This window comes from Halichoerus grypus, chromosome 14 (genome assembly GCF_964656455.1).
Source record: "Halichoerus grypus chromosome 14, mHalGry1.hap1.1, whole genome shotgun sequence".
NCBI classification, from domain to species: Eukaryota; Metazoa; Chordata; class Mammalia; order Carnivora; family Phocidae; genus Halichoerus; species Halichoerus grypus.
In genome coordinates this window covers 2,072,439-2,096,966 of record NC_135725.1, presented here as the reverse complement: position 1 = coordinate 2,096,966, position 24,528 = coordinate 2,072,439, and the positions used below count along the sequence as shown (strand labels likewise).

General features: G+C 47.0%; 1 long non-coding RNA gene across 1 annotated transcript in view; it reads left to right on the top strand.

Annotated features, from left to right (window-relative positions):
• Window positions 1–23,284, top strand: part of LOC118519977 (uncharacterized) — a 66,967-nt gene extending 43,683 nt beyond the window's left edge. The window contains exons 4-6 of the long non-coding RNA XR_013443678.1: window positions 14,475–14,657; window positions 21,892–22,003; window positions 23,188–23,284. This is a non-coding gene — a long non-coding RNA (uncharacterized LOC118519977). The remainder of the gene's footprint in view (window positions 1–14,474; window positions 14,658–21,891; window positions 22,004–23,187) is intronic.
• The last annotated feature ends 1,244 nt before the right edge of the window (window positions 23,285–24,528 follow it).

Here is a 24,528-nt window from a genome sequence, read left to right as displayed (position 1 = left end):
AACACACAATCACTGTATGACCAAGCAAGGAAAACTTGGACATTAATCCCACAGAAATGGAGGCTTATGTTCACACAAAAACCTACATGCAAACGTTCAGAGCAGCTTTATTCGTAATAGCCGAAAACTATAAAAACCCCAGATGTCCTTCTGTGGGTGAATGGTCACACAGACTCTGGTATCTCCATATCATGGAATTCTACTCAGCAAGCAAAAGAACTGACTATTTATTTATGCAACAGATTACAAGGGAGTTCTACTGAGTGAAAAAATCCAATTCCAAAAGGTTACTGTTAAAAAGCAATTCACCTGAGTAAATTTTAAAGATCTTATTGGCTTTATTCAATGATTCATGAATTGGGCAGCATCCCATCTAGCAGATAGGAAGGAGACCCATTTCACACATGGTACAAAACAGAAGACTTTTACAGGCAGAAGGGAGCAAGACAAAGAAGTTACTAGCAAAGAGTGGATTGTTTTAGGCAAGGCCACCTTCCTTTGGGGGAAGGCCGAGGGTCCCACAGGCAGATGACCTCACTAGTGCTGACCACGTAATCCCAGACTGACTGGTTAAGATTACACTCCTGGGAGAGGCTGAAACCGTAATTAGGTTAGATACTAAGTCTTGGTTTGGTGACATGAACTTATCTCAAGTGACTCCATTTTGGGCCTGTTTTCTCTTTCTCTCTCTTTTTTATTTTTATTTTTATTTTTTTTTTAAGATTTTATTTATTTATTAGAGAGAGAGAGTGAGAGCATGAAAGGAGAGAGGGTCAGAGGGAGAAGCAGACTCCCCGCTGAGCAGGGAGCCAGATGTGGGACTCGATCCAGGGACTCCGGGATCATGACCTGAGCCAAAGGCAGTCGCTTAACCAACTGAGCCACCCAGGCACCCCCTCTCTCTTTTTTTTTTAAGTAATCTCCATGCCCGATCTCTATGGGGCTCGAACTCATGATCCCGAGATCAAGAGTCACCTGCTCTACTGACTTGAGCCAGCCAGGCACCCCTGTTTTCTCTTTTTAACAATACCATACAATTCTATTTATATATCATTCTTGAAATGTCAAAATTATGGAGATGGAGAACAGACTAGTGAAGAGGAATGATTGCCCAGGTTAGGGATGGCATGGGGAGGACAGGGGTCACCTGAGGGGGTCTTATGGTGATGGAAGTTCTGTGTCTTGACTGTGTCAGTGTCAATGTCCTGGTTGTGACATCGTCCTGTAGTTTTGGAAGACATTAGCCTCCGGGGAAATTGGGTGATAGGTGCTCAAGATGTCTCTGTATTATTTCCTACAACTACATGTCAATGTACAGTTTTCTCTAGATGAAAGTTTAATAAGACGTGGTGTAACTGTAGATGTCTTATACACCCCAGCCCACCCACACACACAAGTATACTGTCCCCTTACCCTCATAGGCGTTCGAATTTCTGAACTCTTCTAAATGGCAGTTAAGTGGCCCAAATGATTAATTCTCCATTTGAAAGTTGTTATTAGCTGCTGTTTGTCAAAAGAGTCTCTTTTATCTGTTTCATGTCACTGAATCATTCCCCCTTACCCATATCACTGAGGGCACACAGCCAATAGTTCTGTATAATCTTTTTTAGTTCTATCTAAGCAACATTTATGATTGGAAACGGGAATGCTGAGATGGTTTTGCTGAACTGCATATGACGGAATGACTAAATAGAAGTAGATGGTGCCGGGGGCAATGAGATTCAGAGGATGGGAGACCATTGCCCACAAAGCAATGACCTGTAAATGAGATATTTCAAGTAGGCGAGATTGCTTCGGTAACGGTGCCTACAGTTTGCAAGGAAGTGCAACCAGGGAATCAAGGATTGAACAGCCTGTGGGTTCACACATGTGGGCGATAAAGAATAAGACCCCGGTCTGCAAGCAAGGAGAACCACCGCATAAATACGATCTTCCACTTCATCTTTCCCAGAAACACAAAAAACCCAAGTCAAAAATGAATGCACAGCCAGCTCACTGAGCAAGCTGGCTCCGTAGCTGAACAGGCCGTAGGTGCTCCCAGTGAGTAACAAATGAATAATGGAACACTTGAAAGGCTAAGACATTTGTATAATCATGGAGCCTGCTGAGGAAAGAATGGCTGTAATGAAAGCCACAGGGAAAGCACAGACAGAGCATCCTGGGTAATCCTCTAATCACACTTTTTAACAAGAGAAAAGCCCTTTCAGGCATGTACCTTTCATTCCCCTAGAAACTCATCACTGGATTTCCAAAGAACAAAACTAAATCCGGTGAATAGTCTTTAGAATTTTTCTTTACTCATTTGGAAAGACAAATGAAGGGTAAATATTCCCAAAAAAAACCCCATCAAGTTCTACAGTTTTCTGTAAAGGACTCTTTTCTTTGTCCTGAGCTCAGAGCTTTCTGATCTAGAAACCAGTATGAATATCCTCCCCAAGGCAGACTGGGCCCAGTGGCCTCAGACCACCACCACTCTGGGATGGTCCCACCCATAGCTGCTCCATGGCCACCATTTCTACTCATCACTAGCTGGTGGAGTCACTCCGTTCACGGCTTCGGATAATGCTCTAATCATGTGCCATGCAAATGCAAAACACAGAACGAGCTCCTGGTTTCTCACTTTCATTCTTGACATTCCATGGAAACAATTTTAACGGAAAGAGACAACATCGCAAACATACACCATCTTCTCTGTGAGTTACCCCAATACCTGCGCCATCTTTCCCCTTGTCCCAGGTATGGATTGCTGCAAAAATTAGTATTACAAAACAACATCCACTTTATTATGCCCTTTGGATTCTACAGTTAGGAATTTAGACAGAGCCCCAAGAGGGTGGCTTATCTGTCCCACAGAGTCTGGAACCCCAGCTAAAAGGACCAAAACAGCAGGGGCTTCTTTCTTCACTCATCCAGCACCTGGCCTGGGATGACCCAAAGGCTGGGCTCACCCAGGCCTGAGCTCTTGCACGTGGCTTCTCTTTGAGGCTTGAGCTTCCTCCCAGCATGGCTGCTTCAGGTCAGGTAGGCTTCTTACATGGGGGCCCTCCCATTCAGTGGTGTGGTCTGTGTCCCCCACTTTCTATCTGGGCAGGCTTCTGGCTGCTTTGACCAACAGAATATAGTGGAGGGGACCCTGTGTGACATGATGCCATCCTGCATCATCCAGCTTCCACACTACCCTCTTAACTGACCACAGTTACAGGGACCAACCAAGCTGGCCAGACTGGACGGCCAGCCCAGATGACTCAGTAATCAGATGTGCAAAAGTCAGGTGGTTGTGGTTTGAAGCCACCATTCACTGGCAGAAGCTAATGAGTATGCATGTATTTGGGTCGGTACTTTATGATGTCAATAGCCTCACCTGAGTTCCAGCTCTGTGAAGAAAGGCGCCAGGTGCACTTTGCTCACCATCTCGTCGCTGGTGTTTAAAACAGCACCTGACACAGGGAGACTCTCAGTTATGATTTATTGTTGAGTGAATTAAGTGAATAGTTATGAGTCTCCACTGGGTCTGTTCTCACACTGTCATAATCATGTCTATATGCTGTGTATTGACCTGATTTCTAGATGAAACCCAGAAAATTCATATATGACCAGGGGACCAGACTCAATGACATTTACTTTGATGATATAAAATAAGTGCACACTGGGCGTTGGGAATGTCCTGAAACTGAACTGGGGGAGCTCACACAACTCTAGACTTATAAACATCAATGAGTTGTAGTCTGACAGTGGGAGAGTGTTATGGTATATAAACCGTACCAACTGTTAAAAATGAAAAAAAAAATCTGTCATTGAAAAAATAAATGCGTATCTAGCTGGAAGAATGTGGGATGCATAAAGTGGGGAAAAAGATAGATGGAAGGGCAGAGTTTGGAGACCTACCTGTCTCAGCAATTATTCCCGTCTAAAGTTGACCCAACAAGAAATTCACGTTCAAGCATACCATTTAAAGCTAAATCGTGAACCCACAGGAGAGCTGGCTATAATAATGTATCCACAGCATCAAGAGGAATACAACTTAGCCAAACCTTCATTTTTCCTCATGGAAAGTCATCACAAAACAAATCAAGGTTGAAAAATGGAGAAACTCGTTAAGTATATTACTTATTTATAATTTGGAATTTTGGAAGTAACAACCATGGAAACTCAAAACAGTAATGGTTAAATTCCTGCCTTTAGGACATTTCCCACAGGTGGTATTTTTGTGGCAGAAAAGATGTTGAAAATGATGTATCATATTCTTACTGCCCACGTGTGTCCATGTATATGTTTGATGTTTTAAGAGATTCATAACATCAAAAGGAAAACTAGCCTCGATAAAAAATTCCAAAGAATCCCCTCATATATTTATAGTGACCAGTGACATGAAACATTCTTTCTTTCATTTTTAAAAGAAATATTAAGATTTCATTACATGGAATGGTTTACATTTAGCAAACTAGTTGATCCAGGTTATATTACCCTATTATATTTCAAGTATCTCTCTAAATTTCTATGACTTTTATATTGCTGAATCTGCTGCTAAAGGTCTTAAAGAAATTACATTTAAAGGGCCCCCTGGGTGGCTCAGTTGGTTAAGCGTCTGCCTTCGGCTTAGGTCATGATCCCAGGGTCCTGGAATCAAGTCCCATGTCGGGCTCCTTGCTCACAGTGGGGAGCTTCTCCCTCTGCCTGCCACTCCCCCTGCTTGTGCGCTTGTTCTCTCTCTCTCTCTGACAAATAAATAAAATCTTTAAAAAAATTACATTTAAAACTTTTAAATGTGACTTTTAAAATGGTCACTAATCAAGTCATATCCAAGTGTAGCCAATAAAACGCAATATCCATAAGGGCCTTCCTTTGGGGCACTGAATCATCTCATTTCTGTTACCTTGAGTCCTTGGATATTTCTGAAATTAAGAAGAGAATACCACTGAAATTGGCAAAAGTCTTTCAAGGATTTATCAATCAGTGTATTACCGCTTTCGGCCAAAGTGGCTGTCTCATGTGACATTGGCCAGTATGTATTTGTTTCCATTTGTTCCATCCTCGATTCCTGCCCTGGAAGAGCAGAGGCCGCCCTGCAGAGATGCAGCATTGTTTCTTAGCCTATAGTTTCAAAATGGACTTTGAAGTCCCAGCAGAAGTAATTGTTTGGAAGAAAAAAGACTTGAATCTCAAAACCATTCATCCTCAGCACCAAAATTTGAAACTTTGTCATAAACAATTTGTCACAAGCAGATTTTTCCAGCAGAAAGACAGTGGGCTCTTTCCAGGAAGTAAGTTGTCATAGGAAATACAGCACGGCCACTAAACCCCAGATGTTTGTAGGGCCAGCTACACATACAGACGCGCTTACGACCTTCTCAGTGTAGCCAGAAATAAGGTGAAGGCCAGGAGTTAGGATGTGTTCAAGAAAAAATATTGAATTTTCCATTTGTCTAGGAACCTGAAAACATATTGGCTGAATAACAGATATCTAGTCTCAGGGCAAATGAGAGCCCATGTTGCTGCACTGTTTAAAATGCGTCCCACTCAGCCCAAATGTCTGTTGTCCTCGAAATATTACTGAGACCAGACATGATGGCAAAACATCTGGTGAGATAGGATAGATTGTTTTAATTTAATTCTAAGTATGGGGAATCCCCAAAGGTCCCCGTATGAAAGAAACTAGTGATACAAAACTAATAGTTGATTTGTTTCTAGGAAATGTGCAAAAATGTGAATTGTGCCAAAGACAGCCACGGTGCCCTGGAATAACAGATACCCTGGAAATCTCTTATGGAACAGAGACAGCCCTTCTGTAAGACAGTGGTCCCAGATTGTGTAATTCATTCCACCCCTGGTCACACCTTAAACTCAAATTTCTGGGCCTTCTTTATCAATTTCATGTTAATTAGCTGGGAATTAATATTTCAAGCCCATTCGAGTATATATAAATGCATTGTGATTGTATATGTATGTGTGGGTGCAATAAATATGCCACAATTAAAAAAAAAAATAATTCTGCTTCTTCTTGCCCAGCATCTATGAGAAGCAGAGGAATGGAATTCCAGACCCGGAAGCAAGCACTCAGCTAACGCACAGCCAATCCATATTTTCCTCTTGGGTTCAAATCCCTCCTCTCCTTTGCTTGCTGCATGGTGTTAGATGGGTTACATGGCCTCTCTGCCCTTCACCTTCCCCATCTGTAAAGAGGAATAACACCCTCCTTGCAGGGGTGGTGAGGAGGAGAGAGCTACTGGCGGAGTACCGGGTTCACAGGACCCTCCCTGAGCAGAGCTATGGTAATGGAAACAGTGACTCCTGGGGCCCAGAGCTCTCACCCCTGATACCAAATACCCTCCGTGCAGCACAAAGGAGTGAGGTCATCCAGAGTATTTACCAATGTCCTGGAGAAGGTACCAACATCAGGTTCTCATGTTGGGGTTCCTCAGGCTGGTGCCCCGTGTAGAACTGTGCCAGTAAGCAGCCACTCAATTTTCCTGGATGCTCCTTTTGAGAGATCACCCTGTGTCTCTTCCTTCAATGGCCTTAATCATTTATTTTTTCATTATAAGGAGTGTGATGGTTAATTTTATGTGTCAGCTCCACTGGGGTGTCTGGATACTTGGTTAAACATGACTGTGGGTGTTTTCTGCATGAGTTAAACATTTAAATCGATAGACTGAGTAAGGCAGACCGCCTCCCCGCTGTGGGTGAGCCTCATCCAGTCCATGGAGGCCTGAGGAGAGCACAAAGCCAAGGAAGAGAGCCTTCCCTCTGCCTGACTGTCTCTGAGCTGAGCATGGCCTTCTGCTGCCTTCAGGTGTGGACTCAGACAGAACCCACACCACCAGCTCCCGGTCTCCAGCGTGCCCACTGCGGGTCAGGGGACTTCCCAGCCTCCAGTCATGTGAGCCAATCCCTTGTAATAAATCTCTCTTGTATATCCTATCAACCCTGTTTCTGTGGAGAACCCTGACTAATACAGAGGAGTGATCCATATTAATTTTAAATACTTAGCATAACAAAAAACTATGACAAAATCACTTATAATCTCAATTCTCAAAAATCACTAGGGAACATTGCACAATGTCATGACGTGCAGCTTCGTAATCCACTTTTTTTCAAATTGTCACATTTTTGAGAGTATGCTTTTTAAAACATTGTTTTTCAGACAATAAGTAATTCTTATTTTTTAAAAAAAAGTGATACAGAAAAGACCCCAAGAATGTAAATATCATCCTGACTAATCAGCTCAAAGCAACACAAGGCAGCGCCCAGAGAATAACTTCCTATGCACGCCTAAATGTAGACAGAAGAAGAGGAAAAAAATCACGAACATGGGATTATAATATGTATGCAATTTTTAAGTAAAATTGTCAAATTTGTTTTCTGGAATTTAATAGAAGAAAATGGAACGAGCCAATTTCAGGAGTTTCTGTACGTCGGATAAATTTCCTTCATAAGAGAAATTCATTTCCAAATGATCACTCTGAAGACAGAAAAACGTGCATTGTTGCAGCTACAGGAAGTGGGAGTCAGGATTCTGTTTTGCGAATCTCAGAAAACAACTGGCCGCCTGAGGTAGAAAGAGACATTTTTCAAAAGACACCTGGTAGCCCATCAACTCTCAGTTTGTTCTCTGTTGTTAAGAGTCTCTTATGGTTTGCTTCTTTCTCTTTTTGTAATCGTATTTTATTTTTTCCTCTCTTCCCCTATGTTTATCTGTGTTGTTTCTTAAATCCCACATATGAGTGAGATCCTATGATAATTGTCTTTCTCTGACTGACTCATTTCATTTAGCATAATACCCTCTAGTTCCAACCATGTCATTGCAAATGGCAAGCTTTCATTCTTTTTGATGGCTGAGTAATATTCCATTGTGTGTGTGTGTGTGTGTGTGTGTGTGTGTGTGTGTGTGTACACATCTCACATCTTCTTTTCTTTCTTTTTTTTTTTTTTTTAAAGATTTTTATTTAATCCAGCAGAGGGAGAGGGAGAAGCAGGCTCCCCACGGAGCAGGGAGCCCGATGCAGGGCTCGATCCCAAGACCTGGAGATCATGACCTGAGCCGAAGGCAGACACTTAACCATCTGAGCCACCCAGGCACCCTCATCTCATATCTTCTTTATCCATTCATCTGTCAATGGATATCTGGGCTCTTTCCATAATTTGCTATTGGACATTGCTGCTATAAACATTGGAGTGCTTGTGCCTCTTTGAATCACTATGTTTGTATCTTTTGGATAAATATCTAGTAGTGCAATTGCTGGATCACAGGGTACCTCTATTTTTAACTTTTTTTTTTTTTTTTAAGATTTTATTTATTTATTTGACAGAGAGAGAGATAGCAAGAGCAGGAACACAAGCAGGGGGAGTGGGAGAGGGAGAGGCAGGCTTCCCGCCGAGCAGGGAGCCCGATATGGGACTCGATCCCAGGACCCTGGGATCATGACCTGAGCCGAAGGCAGACGCTTAACAACTGAGCCACCCAAGCGCCCGTAACTTTTTTTTTTTTAAGATTTTATTTATTTATTTGACAGAGACACAGCGAGAGAGAGAACACAAGCAGGGGGAGTGGGAGAGGGAGAAGCAGGCTCCCCATGGAGCAGGGAGCCTGATGCGGGGCTCGATCCCAGGACCTTGGGATCATGACCTGAGCCGAAGGCAGATGCTTTATGACTGAGCCCCCCAGGCGCCCCTATTTTTAACTTTTTGAGGAACCTCCATACTGTTTTCCAGAGTGGCTGTACCAGTTTGCATTCCCACCAACAGTGCAAGAGGGCTTCCCTTTTTCCACATCCTCACCAACATCTGCTTTCTTGGGTTGTTGATTTTAGCCATTCTGACTAGATCTCTCATGGTAATTTTGATTTGCATTTCCCCGATGATGAGTGATGTTGAGCACCTTTTCATGTGTCTGTTGGCCATTTGTATGTCTTCTTTGGAAAACTGTCTCTTCATGTCTTCTGCCCATTTCTTATCAGTTCCTTTATTTTAAGATACGAATACCACCTACATTGTCTGACTATGAGAGCTACATGAGGTGATATGGAGCCCCAATGCATTGAGTTCCTGGTGCCCTTGAGGACTGGGTACGATGGGTTGAGTTTTGCCCCCCCAAGTCCTTATGTTGAAGCCCTGGCTCTAGGACCTCAGAGTGTGACTGTGCTTGGAGATGGACTCTTTACAGAGGTGGCTGAGTTACAGTGAAGTCTCGGGCTGGGCCCTAATTCAGTGCGACTGGTGTCCCTACAAGCAGAGGGATCAGAACACAGGCACACATAGAGGGATGACCATGTGAGGACACAGGGGAGACAATGTATCCATGCCCAGGACAGAGGTCATGCATGTTAAATTAACATCTGTTACCTGGAGCCCTCGGTGCTGGACAGTGAGTGTGGTTCCAAAACAGACTACAGAGAAATTGAAAGAGAGAAGTTTATTACTCACAGAACCTGGAGGAGGCACTTGCCTTGAGAGGCCCCACGGGGAGGTCAAGGCTGGTGCAGGCAGAGAGCAGCATGACCTGGGGCTCATGCCTTTCCTGGGGCTCTCCTGGTCTCCGGCTTGCCGAGTGCAAATCTTGATATCGGTCAGCCTCCGTAACTGGGTGAGTCAGCTCCTCCAATAAATCTCTCTCTATAAATTCTATTGGTTCTGTTTCTCTGGACAACCCAGACTAACACAAGCATTTTCTTCATACAACTGATCATTTCAATTCTTTTTCTGCCCCTTTGAGATGTATATAAATCTTTTTTAAAGCCTCTTGCCAACAACACAGGAATGTCTTTCTCGACGATCTGGGAGCCATCTCTCCGAAATGTAGTGCCACGGAGGGTGGCATGTAATCTCCCAGTCACTGTGTGAGGGTGGGGGCCCAGTCTCCAAGCTGGACAGCTACCGGCCGTCACAAAGACGGGGGAAGTCTACTTTCCCTTTGGGCAAAGCCAGTTTGCAAACACAGGCAGTCTTGGGTCGCTGTCAGCCAGCGCTTGAAGAACCCCGTCCTTTTTCTCAGAGGAGCTGGGGCCAGATTGAGTTCTGGCCTCCCCCCACCCCATTGCGGTAGCTCTGCATAGAGGCATCCCTACCTGTTTCACCTTCTCCAGGGCCGTTTCGGCTTTGGCGGTGCTCGCACCTCTGCTCACATGGGCTCCTCGGGCCTGTGTTCTGCTCCTCACCGGCCTGCACACACTCAGGCCAAGAAGGCAGGCAGCGCAGGCCCCACACAGGCAGTGGGTGTGCGGCGACACGCTCGGGAGCCCCGCGCATCAGGGCCCTGCCTCCTGGCTTCCCGCGTCCCCCCATTTCTGTCCTCAGACACAAGCAGGTGCAGCCACGTCCTGAGGCACGTGGACTCAGTTTGCTCCCCAAACCGAATTTCTGTAGAAAGTAAATCTCTAAGGAAATGCAAATTATTTGTTTCCATCAGGTCCACAATGAGATGACCCTACGCACAGGATGTGGGCCCACTTCTCTGGCTTTTCCTGTTCATTTAGCTTTCTTCCTATGTCCTAAAACAGGAAAATTCTAACATGTTCCTCAATTTCCCACTCAACACAGCTAACTTCTGCTAGAAAATGCCTGCTCATAGAGGGAAAAAAACCCAAACCTCTCCTGAATTTTAAGCATAGCCCTGAGCAGTGATCCTCGGCCTTTCATGGAAACCGTGGAGGGCATGGGTGTGATGGGACCTAATCTTGGCCTGTGATGCCTCATCCTTCTCTCCCCCGTCAGCCAGACTCAGCAGAGGGAAGGCCTCACCTGGGGCTCCAGCCACAGTGAGGGGGCGTGGGGGAGGGGCACGGGAATGCCACCAGAACCGCGGGGAAGCAACAGGTTGGTGTCCTCTTGTTTTTGCTGTTTGGAGGTTGCCTGTCAGGGCGTTGGGCGGGCCTTTCCGGAAGCAGAGAAGAGGCCATTCTTGCCCTGTGTCTGGTCCCCTCGGTGCCCAGCAGGTGGCCCCAGCCCCTTGGCAACCCCCCAGGGAGAGGCCCCAGCAGGTCCCCCGCCCCGCCCCTCCCCCAGCAGCGAAGCTCCAGGAGCAGGCTCAAGGTCGGGAGTGCGCCCAAGAGCCTGCAGCAGCTCTCATCCACTTGCTGAACTGTGTGCTTTTGTTCTCTCAAGTACTTCCCTAATCCAGCTGCTTGGAGATGCACTTTGTCAAAGGAGCTAGAAATAGAAGCCTCTTAGAAACCCCGCTGGATTCCTGGTGAGAGAGGCCGAGAGACTGCAGACCATGTGTACACACCAGCAGGTAGGCCTGGTTCTCACGCTCACCCCCCTTCCGGAGGCTTCTCTCTCAAGGACCCTGAAAGGACCACTTTAGAATCCTTGAGGGCACTCCCAGTAAACCTTTGGCTTTGGGCTCCCATTGCTAAGCTGCGTGCTTTTTGTGGTAGCCAGACGTCAGCCGTTTCGCGCTGTTCCAAGCACTGAATTGTGACCGCTTACAAGTTGGCTCTATAGAAAACACAGTAGAAGTTCCTGGAAAGATTTGCATCAATTGTCGTATGAAGGAGGGGCTGACCTCCCAGACGCTAGAAGTGCGCTCCAGTTGTGTTCTGGACAGAAACTTGCCTTTGTTAGGGTCTCCACACTGGTATGGAACAACGTGATGCAATGCCATCTAGGATGGAAAATAGGCCTGTTCGTGTAACACAAACATGTTCAGAAGTAGTGATTAGGGAATTAGCCATGGCTAACACATCCTTCGGGAGTGAAAGGGTAAGGAGGCTCCTACGCATTTGACAGCACTCTGCCCCTGGAGGCTAGGTCCGGGCCTTCACTCTTCAGCAAGGCGAACACAGCGCACGGACCTGGAAGACCTCAGGAGTAGCCCTGGCCCTTCACACCTCCTGCTCTTCCTTCAGCAGCTTCCCACCCGTGGTCAGAACGACCTCACACCCCACCCCCCCACCCACCCCCCGCCCGGCCTTGTTCCCCAGGTGCCTGCCTGATGGTCCCAGCTTCCGTCACACCTCTCTCCTCCAACGCTGCGGGGCCCACAGCCCTGCATGGCCTCCTGCCCTCCCAGCCCTCCCTGAGTGTGCTACCGTGGCTGGGCCACACTTCATTATTCACTCTCCATCAGTGCACTGGTTAACTTCTTGTGTGGACTTGGCTGGGCCGTGGTTCCCCATTTTTGGCTAAGCATTATTCCGGGTGTTTCTGTGAAGATATTTGGTAAATGAGGTTAAAGTTCAAATTAGCAGACGTTAATGTAGATGATCCTCTGTAATGTGGGTGGGCCTCGTCCGATCAGTTTTAGGTCTTGAGAAAAGACTAAAGTTCCCCCAAGGAAGAGGGAGATCTGCCTCCAGACAGCCTTCAGACTCATAACTGCAACATTAAGTCTTCCCTGGGTCTTCAGCCCACCGGCCCACCCTGCAGGTTTTAGACCAGCCTCCACAATTGTGTGAGCCAATTCCTCAAATAAATCTCTCCCACTCACGCTCTCCCTGCTTTCTACCCTCTCTCTCGTTTTGTGTCCACACACACACAGTGTTGGTTCTTTTTCTCTGGAGAAGCCTGACTAATACGGCTTTCCATGGTCACCTCATCTGAAGACAGTGGTCCACACAGAGGGCTTTGCTGATGTCCTTCTTGGGATTTCTGCGGCCCGGGTCTCGGCACGCGTGAGCTCCGGGCAGGAGCAGGGAGGGTTCCGTCAGCCTGGGGCCTGGGTGGGCGTTCACAGCGCAGCCCCCAGTGTGGGCACAGAGCACCTGCCGAGCGGATGGTGGGCGACATGTGTGCTGCTCTTCTAACCGCATCCACTCTGATGTAATGATTTTAAAGCATAATATTTGGAAGCTAATTCCTACATTACTGTTTTGGGGAACTTGAGCCAGGGATCATGGGAACTGGAATTAGGGGCTATCTCATGAATAATTGAAGCTCTTCTAATCAGTCATTAATACATTAATAATTATGACATGAAAACCTTGTAAACCACTGGAGCTACTCTCTGCTGTCAAGCCCTATCAGCGCCTTCCCTGCTCTCTGTCCTCTTTTGTCAACTTCACCCGCTGCCTGCTCTCCCGCCTCCAGCAGCACCTGGACTTGAGCCTTGCTCGGGCGGGCCACTGACCCAACATCTGTAACCACATTGGGGTTGCCGTGTGTTCGTCTAAATGCTGAATCCCAAGGCGGAAATCAGCACACAGCAATTGTGTTGGCCTTGTAAGAAGTGGTCTTCGTAAACCCAAGTGAAGTCGTTTCCCAGAGCGAGCACCATCAAGTGTCCAATGATAGCGACATCTCCCCCTATTTGGCAACAGGGCTGAAATCTCAGTTGCTCCTGGAATGATCTTTTATGAATGCAATCCCAATCACTGTTTTGTTTTGTTTTGTTTTTAAAGATTTTATTTATTTATTTAAGAGAAAGAGAGAGCAAGAGTGGGGAGAAGAGGGAGAAGCAGGCTCCCCGCTCAGCAGGGAGCCCAATTCGGGACTCGATCCCAGGACCCTGAGATCATGACCTGAGCCGAAGGCAGATGCTTAACCCACTGAGCCACCCAGGTGCCCCAATCCCAATCAATGTTAAGGTCACACACGTAGTCACCAGCCTGAGCTGTCCAGACCACATGTCACTGTCCCAGTTCAAACCTGATAGAACCATGTGAACAATCTATATCTTGACTGCAGCATGCCCTCTTCTTAAGCATAAAATTCAGTTTTCTTGTTATACTGAATCCTTGGCCAGATTCTGCTCAAGGAAAAGAAAACCCAATGTTAAAAAGCTTCCCTCAACACTAGGCGCCACGATTTTCTGTCTGTAATCGGATGTGCCACCACCAAGAGCAGAGCATATTTACCTCCCTTTCTCTAACACGTTTGCCAAATATTATATGACCATCATAGGCTTTCAGCTGATGAACACCCCGATCACTAATTCAACCAGCCCTGGTTGGTAGTTACTGTCTCTCATAAACAGTAGGGCACACCATCAGCTGTGCTCTTCGTATGAAAGGATTTGCCTTTAAACCATCCATAGCTCCATACAGCTCAGCATCCAACCCGGAATCAAAGCAAGAGCTCATTCTACAACAGTTTTTAAGAGTGGAGTTCTGTTTTCCTTTGCGTTTCCTGGCTGTAACCTGTTTGATGTGTGTACATGTGCAGGCATGAGCCTGACGCACAAGGACGAGCCTTTTGAAGGTCCTACGAATGCACCCGTGAACTGGAATGAGCTGTGTGCTGGTCCGAATGTGCACGATCTAACCCCTTTCCAGTGAGCCACGAGCCATGAACAAATATGTAGCAGGCCCATGCAATTCTTATTTGGGGGACATTTTAAAATAATCCCTGACAGAACTAAGGAGCCACTGATGCAAAAAGTCAGAGGAAATGAGGGAGAGGACAGAGAGACAAGAAGGGAGGGGGGACAGGTACACAGGGCGACAAATGGCATCCAGACTTGCCTTCAGCTGTCCGAATCACCTACCCATCTTGAAAACAAGGCTTTTATGGTCAGTAACTGGGATGTCTCTGCCTTTCAGAACTCCACAAATACGCATTGCAGCCCCGTTCCCAAACCTTCTGACCCCACTCCCACATGGAGGTCAGGACAGATCAGCGCAGCCCCTGGTGTCCGCCCGTGCGCTCTCGGACCAAGATTCACGTCGGCTCGTCAGAGAGCTTCGTCCCTCTGTGATGATGAATGTCACTTTGACATAAAGGGGGTGAGTGTATAATGCTTGGCAGCCATTCCCATAATCCATAAATGTGCTGTTTCATGGACTGTCTGGTGCATTTTGACAAGAGTGATCTGGGAGAGGGTTATGTGTCCGATGTTCCTGATCTTTTTGGAGAACCTGGGGGCCTGGGGAAGGCCGCTCTCAAGTCTGCCTCAGTGGGAGCAAACGGTGATGCTTTCGGGTAACAATGCAAATGTCAGAACAAATTTTAATGCAACCTTTAAGGGAGCATAAGGACAGAGATGAGGAGAAGCTGAGGGCAGTTCAGCTTGGCACTGCTGCCGGAATCACCATCCTTCTCCCCGAATCCCTTGAGGTAGATACAAAATACGGCCACATTCTGGGTGTCTGTGTGGCTTGGATAAGCTAGCATCAGATTCATGAAAGGAAGTGTGTAGAACACAGAGTCACTGGTTATAAAAGGAGCAGAGAGAGATAAAAGTGAAGGGAAATCTAATGAAAAAAGGTTGGGGTTCATCATGGAAAGAGCCAGAACAGGGCTTCTGACCTAGACAAACCTCTATGCCAGCGGTTCCCAAACTTTGACATGCGCCAGAATCTTGTGGAATGAGAGCTGCCAGACAAAAGGCAGAATGCTAGTCAAATGTGAATGTCAGAGAAACAGTGAATCATTTTTAGTATAAGTATGTCCCATGCAAAAAATGGGAGCATACTTATACTAAAATATGATTCACTCTTTCTCTAAAATTCAAATTAAACTATGTGTCCTGTATTGTATTTACTCTGTCTGGCAACCTTACCTAGAGAGCCTGTTCAAACACTGGTTTCTGGGTTTGGTGGATCTGGGTGGGGTCCAAGAATCTGCATTTCCAACCCACTCCCTGGTGATGCTGATGCTGCTGGTCCGGGGATACACTTTGGGGTCCAGAATCGCCGCCCCCAAAGCCCTCCTGGTGTGATGACCGTTCTGCATCTCTCTGGAGGCCTGCTCACAGGAGGGATGCTCTGGGGACATCAGCTGTGCGTCCTCTGCCACTTCATGTCCTGCCTCCCTGGGGGGCGCACAGGCCTCCACTGTCAGGCAGAAGCATCATGTGCTCCCGTGAACTAAGGAGCGATGCTCGTTTTCTCATGTGGGCCCTGGGCCGTCCATGCCTGCTCTGTCTGAAATGCTCAGTCGGGAAGCATGAGGCAGGCGGGGGGCTCGATGGAGTGGTAGCCAGTTAGACACAGTTCTGCGTGCGCCATGTGCGAGAGCACTCTCCGGATGCCTTCTGCTTTTCAACGAGAGGCATTAGTGCTCCGTCAACATAGGTGACCGAGTTCTTGCTAAGCATGTTACATTTATCAACATCTTGTTCGTTGGAAGTAGAACGTCTCCCACCAGACTCCCATTACCCTCATTAGCCAAGGCACCCCACACGAGTGCTTAGTAACCGGTGGAATCTGTCCCCTTCGGAGGCAGACACTCCTGGTACAATTGCTGAGCCCCAGACTCATTCCTGACAAAGGCTTCTCCAGGTTACTTGGGTCCGGAAGCCGTGTGTTTTCGACTGCCGTGGCTGCCGTAACACTCTGCCCTCTGGGCCCCCAAATTCGTATGGTAGTGTTCTAACAGCCAGGGCCTCAGAATGGGACTGTGCACGTGCAGAGGACCTCTACATTTGAAAGTGAAATGAGGTTATTAGGGTGGCCTCTGATCCAGCCTGACTTGTGTCCTTATAAACAAAGATGAGGACGCAGACACGCCCAGAGGGATGACCACGAGAGGACACAGGGGGAAGACGGGGTCTACCGGCCAGGAGAGAGGCCTCAGAAAGAACCAACCGTGCTGACACGCTGATCTCGGACTTGCAGCCTTAGTGTTTGCTGTGACCGCCGAGCTGACTGACATACCATATGAGCACAGGTATTCCTCTCTGAGAAAGAAGAATGGACAATGCATACACCCCAGATGTGATGATTAAAATGTAGGATTCCATTTAAAATTCACTTTGAATTAACCTGTGATTAAGGATCTCACGTTGTTCCTCCCAGCAGATTTTACCGTCTTATCCTTCAATCCCTCTGTGCCCCCCGAACAGAGACCGCAAACATGCACACGTCGGAGCTGAGGGCCGGGCCCCGGGGCACTTAGTGTGCGCACGCTAACTTACCTCCTGCTTCTTCAGGCTCTAAGTGCGCCAAGAGTCATCTTGAAAGATGATCTGCTTCTTCATTATTTTTCTTCTTCTTTGCAACATGCAAATCTTGGCCTTGATAAAAGGCAATATTCTTTGCTAATTTGAACTACAATGAAACATATAGAAAAAGAAAAAAGATTTCTGACAGACACACTCCGTTAATCAAGTGTTCAGAAATCTGCTTGTGCTAAAATAACTTGACATTTCTTGCATGTCCTTTATTCCCTCTAATACAGCTTGGGTTTTTTCCCTCCACAACAGTGCATTCTTGTTAATTGCTTTCTCACATCCCTTGGAAAACTGCTAGAAATCATAGACCTAATTCACAGTGTAATTATATAGCTTGCCCTGAACATTTCAGATCCTTGGACACAAAGCCACAGGGTTTGCACGTAACCAGGTTGAGCACAAACTTTCTGATCTTGGAATCCCCGTATACTTAATAAATATTTTATTTAATACACTGAGAAACACATCTATTAATAAAGTGAGATTATTTTTTTCTATAAAAAAATTTTATTTATTCATGACTTCTCCTTTCAATCATCACACTGACTTGTACCACTCAAAATTATAATTTCACGACATTACTTTTCTCTTATATACACATAATTAGTTGCATATTTAACTAGCTTCCCTTCGCCCCAAACACTAATCACTTTCTCTGATCAGCCATCTGAGTCGTACAAACCCTTACGATTATCTTGCTGTCAGTGGCAAGCACAGTTTAAACAGGAATAGTTCATGTTGCATCGTGAGTTAGGTTGAAGGGTAGCAGATGGTTAGGAAATTAATTTCACTGGTAAGTGGATCCTATTGACTCTGACAAACAAAATGTAAGAACAAAAAAAGTCAAAGCAGAAGGAAGACCCGTTGTCCTTCTCAGCTCTATTTTGCGTCTGCTGATTGCACTGGCGCAAAAAGTCCTATATGAAAAAAGACTTACAGTTCCTCCCTGCTTTATTCGTTACCAGTCTGTGTCATTTAAAATTGTATTACCTTTTTTTTTTTAAGATTTTATTTATTTATTTGACAGAGAGAGACACAGCGAGAGAGGGAACACAAGCAGGGGGAGTAGGAGAGGGAGAAGCAGGCTTCCCGCCGAGCAGGGAGCCCGATGCGGGGCTTGATCCCAGGACCCTGGGATCATGACCTGAGCTGAAGGCAGATGCTTAACGACTGAGCCACCCAGGTGTCCCTAAAATTTTGTTACTTTTGAGATCTGAAATGCCACAGCTAAGCTGGGTCACAACAATTTAGGGTAAAGGTCCTCCCAAGGGGTGAGGAGATCCACAGGCTGTGGGGAGGGTCCCTAGTGCCCAGGTGCCTATCACTCCCTCCTCCCCCCAGAGCACCAGCAGGGTGTGATGCCCTGTCCCGGGGCGCTCCCACGGTGCCACCTGGTGGGCCATGTCTGGACTAGGTGGGTGAGCACCCCCGGGGGGCTTGGGGGACTTGTCAGAAATGCAAAACCTCAGGCCCCACGAGACCCCCCGGGTCAGACACTCTGGGGGTGGAACCCAGTGATCTGTTTTAACACAGCCCTCTGGGTGATTCTGATGACTCTTGGTGTGCGAAACATGGGCCAAAAATTGAACTTTAGGCACAATGAATACATATAACGATAGTCACAACATCCACACTACCCATAAGGGACACTATGCTAGTCTTTTTAAGGGAAAAAAACATTCTGAACACAGGTCTGAAAGCAAATCTTTGGAGTGTGGGTCCTACACTGAGAAATACAATGGGTGCCACACTGGTGTGGGCTGACATGAGGTCACAAGGGGACCCTAATCCAGCGTGACTGGTGTCCTAATAAGAAGAGATGAGGACACAGATGCACACAGAGGGACTCGGGGAGGAGGCGGCCATCTGTAAGCCCAGGAGAGAGGCCTCAGGAGAAAACAGGCCTGCCCACACCCGGGTCTCAGGCTTCCAGACGTGGCCCTTTGTGTCTGTGGTCCTTTGCCACACAGCCCGAGCAGACTAATACATGCACTCACAAACAGTCCTCAACAAATGAAATAGTGGCTTTAAATGAGAGTCCATTATTCTGTCCTCATGTATAGTGAGGCCAAAGTATCTGCATAAACTGATGCACGCAGTTTGTTGGCAGGGGCGGAGGGCACCAGCTTCAAACAAGTGGTTTCTGCAAGTCCGTCTGTCCATTTGCGCCTCTCAATTCCGAAGGTGTGTACAAGCGAAGTCAGGGTTCGGGCAAGAGAGAAGGACCCGCTTCCTCAGGTCACAGAGCGAGGTGCCACAGGCGGTAGTAAGCCCGGAGTGGCTCGCAACATGCTCTCCAGAACGGCTGATGGTGGGGTGTCCTTGTGGGGCGGTGAGGCTTCCACCGACGTGGACACACGAGCCCAGGTGGAACAGCCGATGGAGACAGTCCCAGCACTTAGGTTTAATTGCATAGTAAATAGATAAAGGATATGAGATTGTAAATGTGACCGTGAACCATCAACACAGAACAGCACCAGCCTCCTGGGAGAGTCGGGTGTTTGCAGGTCTCTGAGGGCTGGCCCATCGCAGGTGCACGGCCAGCGCCCCATCCCCACCCCACAGGACCGGCTTCTTCTCCCCCAGCTGCCAGGTGTGCTGTCTGCCGATGGCTCAGAGCGGAGCAGAGCCCTCCGCAGGAACTGCCCTCTGCCAACTTCTGTCCCTTCCCTGGAGGCAGCCTGACTCTGATGACTGTCAGATGTGGGGTGCAAAGGGGCGGTTCTGGGGCACCACGCCAGCCTCAGACCTCTCCAAGGGACCAGATGAAGCCTCTATAGCAACTGCCTTCTCCTCCAGCCGGTCCAGCTTCCCTCCCACGTGTGGCTCCCGTGAGAACTCCCTGAGAAGCCCCTGCAGGCAATTCTCACTCAGAATCCGTTTCCAGAAGGAGATGGTCTAGACAGCTAGCTGTGAAGAGGGAGACACCAGGTTGGGGAACATTGGATGTCCTTGAAGGATGCTGCATGAAAAGTGCCCAGTGGCGCTGGTTACCTCCAGGATTTGGGGACGGTGGCCATGCATTAAGAGATCCCGGGGCACCTGGGTGGCTCAGTTGGTTAAGCGACTGCCTTCGGCTCAGGTCATGATCCTGGAGTCCCGGGATCGAGTCCCACATCGGGCTCCCTGCTCAGCGGGGGGTCTGCTTCTCCCTCTGACCCTCTTCCCTCTTGTGCTCTCTGTCTCTCATTCTCTCTCTCAAATAAATAAATAAATAAAATCTTTAAAAAAAAAAAAAAAGAGATCCCGGAGTGTGTGTCCTCCTGCCCCACAGCTCTGTTTTCATAGTATCTTACAGAGCATTTGCATTCTGCTTGGGAAATGGAGAAAAAGAAGTACAATTACTTTCTTCAACTGACATGTATGTGTTTCTGTCATGAGCTAACAGATGCCAGACTGAGTGTAGGAAAGCAAGAGAATCTTAATAATTTTCTTTCTCTTCAAATGTGAATTAATTCAAATTAGATCTTCAAGTGAAAGCTCTCCATTAGATGATTTCCTATTCCCCATTTATGTGTCTTTTCCCATTTAAGGGACCTAGCAATAACTGGTGTTAGGTCCTTCAAGGGGAAGGAAGACAATTCACAGGAAGATGAAAGGAGTAAATGTTTGATACTGTTTGACTTAGACACCATGAGACACGGAGGAACTTTAACAAGCAGACCTCGCGGGGTGCCTCCCTGTCCAGCACAGCCAGTTCATGCTCCACTGGGGTACCGATGGCCACAGCTGCCTCCCAGAGCAGGTTCTCTACCTACATTCTTTACGCAGAGGGGAGGCCAAATTTCTTCCCAGGCCTTCTGTTTCTTAAAAATAAGCAGCCCAGAACACCCACATGCCGGAGAGGCACATTTTGGGGTGGCAGTTTTGCTCCCCTGCAGCTGCACCACGTGACTGACAGCAGGCCCTTACCTGTCCCCAGGCGGGTGTCCCCCCAGCCCACATGTGCTGCATCTCTCACGTTCCTCCCATATCGCTACTGAAACTTGCTTTGAAGGTCAGAGACACAGAAGACTTTCCAGGAAAATGACCAGCAGAAGAGGAAGAATACTTAGACATGGGCAGTGTGCGTCCATCTGCACCCGAAGCACAGAAGCCCACACACACCAGCCCCTACCCAGGCTTCCAGTCACATGTTCACTGCCTCAGTCTTAAACTTGAATGAATGATTGAGGTTCACCAAGTATTTGAAAGAAGGCTGTAACATTAAAGACAGAGACCAACACAAATAGGGGAAAAAAGTGCAAAGAGCGGGGACATCGCGGGAAAGCTGTATGGTCAGATGTCAGTCTGCTTCAGTTCTGGGAAATCTGTACTTTGGGGTCACCAGATGGCGTGCAGGGCCCATCAGGGTTTGGTGCTTTCTTTGCATGTCTTACGTGAATCTGAGAGCGTATTCCCTGGAGTTCGGCGGCACTTTCCAGCGAGGTTGAAGAGAGTCCTTCTGGAGGCATATTTTCCAATAGACGAAATCTCCAGGTTGCAAGGGGTGATGCAGGTCATTGTCCCCCTGGGAGCGCACTGTGGAAAGATCGCTCCGCCAAACCATGGTTATTTTTAATAGAAGCAGCTAGGCCTTGAGACCACCGAACTGGATCTCCCTTTTTCAGCTGTGGGTCAGAGGAGGCAGGGGCCACACGGGCCAGATGTCCTGGGACTCTCTGGGGGGGGGTGAGAGTTGAGGAGTTCCAAAGAGAGTGGATCTGAGATTTAGAAGGATCCACAGCAGTGCTTTCGGCCAAGGTGTGCAAACAATCTCCACAGATGTTGCCAATTGAGACGTCGTGATGCCGTCGGCGAGCGTGACTAACTCTGAGGACTGAGGATGGTGTGCACCGTGCAAGTGTTGTTAACACCCGCCCAACAGTGCAGATTTGTCGAAGCACCTGACCGGTGAAACGGGTTCCCCGATCGCTGTGAAGTTGGAGAGGGGTCCCCAGGTAGGGATTCTCTTTCTCACAGAATTTTAGCCACAGAAGAAGCAGTGGCCTGTCTACAAGGGAAAGCTTCGGTCCAATGACAAACATACAGACCACGACTAAAATGTGTTTCTATCCCCGAGATAGGGAAGCTGCAGGAGATCCATTTGCCAAACTGGAGTGGCCCTGCGGGCAGTCCAGAGTCTGGGAGCCGTGCAGTTTTCCCCGGACTATGCTTTGAACAGGTGGGACAAGCAAGGTAAGCACTTTCTGTGGCCCTGTTACCTTTCCCCCACCAGTATTGGTTCGTGAATGCTGTCACTCTGTCAGGAGACTAATGGTTTAAAGCAAGTACAGTGGTAAGGACTGGGAATTCTGGAACTTCGGTGGGCAGATTGTTATTTGGTCCAAACCAGAGTTCTCTCTTTTTGTCAAACCAACAATTATTAGATTTCCAATACTGTTTTTCCTTTTCAGGGGCCAATTTTTGGGGTCTCTGGTCAATTTTTCCAAATATCATTTGGGAGAACATCCCTTTGGACCTGACAGAGGTCTGGCTATTGGCCTCCTTGAGAGCAGCATTTGGGGCAGAAATGTCAGTGAGGTGATTTCCTTTGGCCTCCAGGGAGCCGCATCTGGAATACCCAGGAAACTTGGTCATGGCCTGAGCAGCCACAGCAGTGTGACATGTAATGAATGTTGAACGCAGGAGCCATTTTCATTTTATCTTCGTCGGAGGTAAACCTCGCTGTTCCGTAATATTCCAAAGTCATGAGCTCCTGGAAGATGCACCAGCCATCTGTATAAATGTCTGCGGTTTTCCCTTTGGCCAAAATACGAGGATGGTTAGAGGGGAGCCCGTGACTGTTTCTGCAGGGGCCTTAACTAAGAGGGCAGGGGCAGGAATGGCTGTGAGGCAAGGGGGATATACCTGAGCCATATTCAGGGTCTGGTTGTTGGCTGTAATGCCCTACTGGCTGATGATGGTCCCCGGTGGGGTGAGCGCTCCGAGGGCATTCCCTTCCCTCTCACAGACAAAGAGGAGAAAGGGAAGTTGATAGTTGAGATGTCCAAAGGCAGGGGCCTTATTAGGCTTTCCTTAAAGTCCCAAAAGCTCTGTCATCCTGATCTTTCCAAATAATAGGGTCAGGTTTGTTGATTTTCAGTAAAGCATATAGAGGTTGAGCCGTAAGAGAGAGTTTGGGATCCAATTTCGACAGTAGTCAGCTAGTCCAAGAAAACCTCGTCATTGGTGCTTAGTTTTAGGTTTAGGGATGTTCGGGATGCCTTGAAGTCTCCCTGGATCCAAATCTAGTCCTGGTTCTGAGATCAGGGGCCCTAAGTATGGAACCTGAGTTTGAACAACCTGCAATATTTCTTTGGAGATTTTATGTCCCTTTAAGGGCAAAAGTTTTAACAGATGAACATTGCCTTCCTGTGAAGAGGTCTGAGAAGAGGAGCAGAAGAGCAGATGATCCACATACTGGAACAAAGTAGAGCCTGCAGAAAAGCTTCTGTCGTCTGAATCCTCTTTTAAGGTTTGTGAAAAGTAAGGACTCTCTGTGTATGTAACTTCCGAATTCATGGGGAGGGAGGATGGAATTTTGAGGAAAAGTTGGACAATAGAAAGGAAGGCAGAAAAAGGGAAGGAGGGGGAACGTTAGAGTCAGCCGGAAGCACAAAATACAACAGCAGAAACAAATCTAAATATGTCACTAGGTGGCCTGAAGACACAAAGTGGAGTTGTATGTTGTTTAGAGAAATGCCTGCAGCACACAGAGAGAAGAAAAAGTGAAGGGGTGGGCAAGCACACCCAACAAAGCTGGCCCCACCATTCTTAATCAGCCACGATAGCGATTCTAAGGCCAAAAATATTGGGAACAGGTAAAAGTCCAAATTACCAGGAAAATAAAACAATTTTAGAAGGTATGTGCACAATAGTACATAAAATCTCAAAAAATATAAAGCAGAAACTCATAGAAATCCAAGGAGAAACTTAAAAAATCTGTGATCATAGTAAGATGTTTGTCAGTGATTTACCAATTAAATAACAGAAACTGGTAAATATCTCTGTATACACATATATAGAACATTGCATCCTTAAGTTAGAAAATGCACATTATTGGGCGCCTGGGTGGCTCAGTTGGTTAGGCGACTGCCTTCAGCTCAGGTCATGATCCTGGAGTCCTGGGATCGAGTCCCACATCGGGCTCCCTGCTCGGCGGGGAGTCTGCTTCCCCCTCTGACCCTCTCATGCTCTCTCTGTCTCATTCTCTCTCTCAAATAAATAAAATCTTTAAAAAAAAAAAAAAAAAAAAAGAAAATGCACATTATTTCCCAGACACTGGCCATATCCTGGACCATACAGCTAGTTTCAACAAATTTCAAAGAACTGGTATCCATCTAGACTACACTCTCTGACCATAACTCAATTAAAAGAGAAAACAGTAATAAAAGAAGATAGCATTAAGAAAACAATGCCCACAGGCTTAGAAACTAATCAGTCAACAATTCTGAGTAACTCATGGATTAAAGAAGAAATCATGATAGAAGTTGGGAAATACTAATGCTGAATCCCATTGTATGCTAGAGCCACAAACTAAAAACTAAAAGCACCACATGGGTGTAAATATCCAACAAAAGAATGTATTCTTCCCAAAAAAAAAACAGAAAGCAAAATATAATAAAAATAATAGCAGAAATGGATTAGAAAGGAAACAAAATGTACCTAAAGGGGCCCCCAAAAAGTCTAAAATTGGTTCTTTAAGGGAGAACCAAGGGATA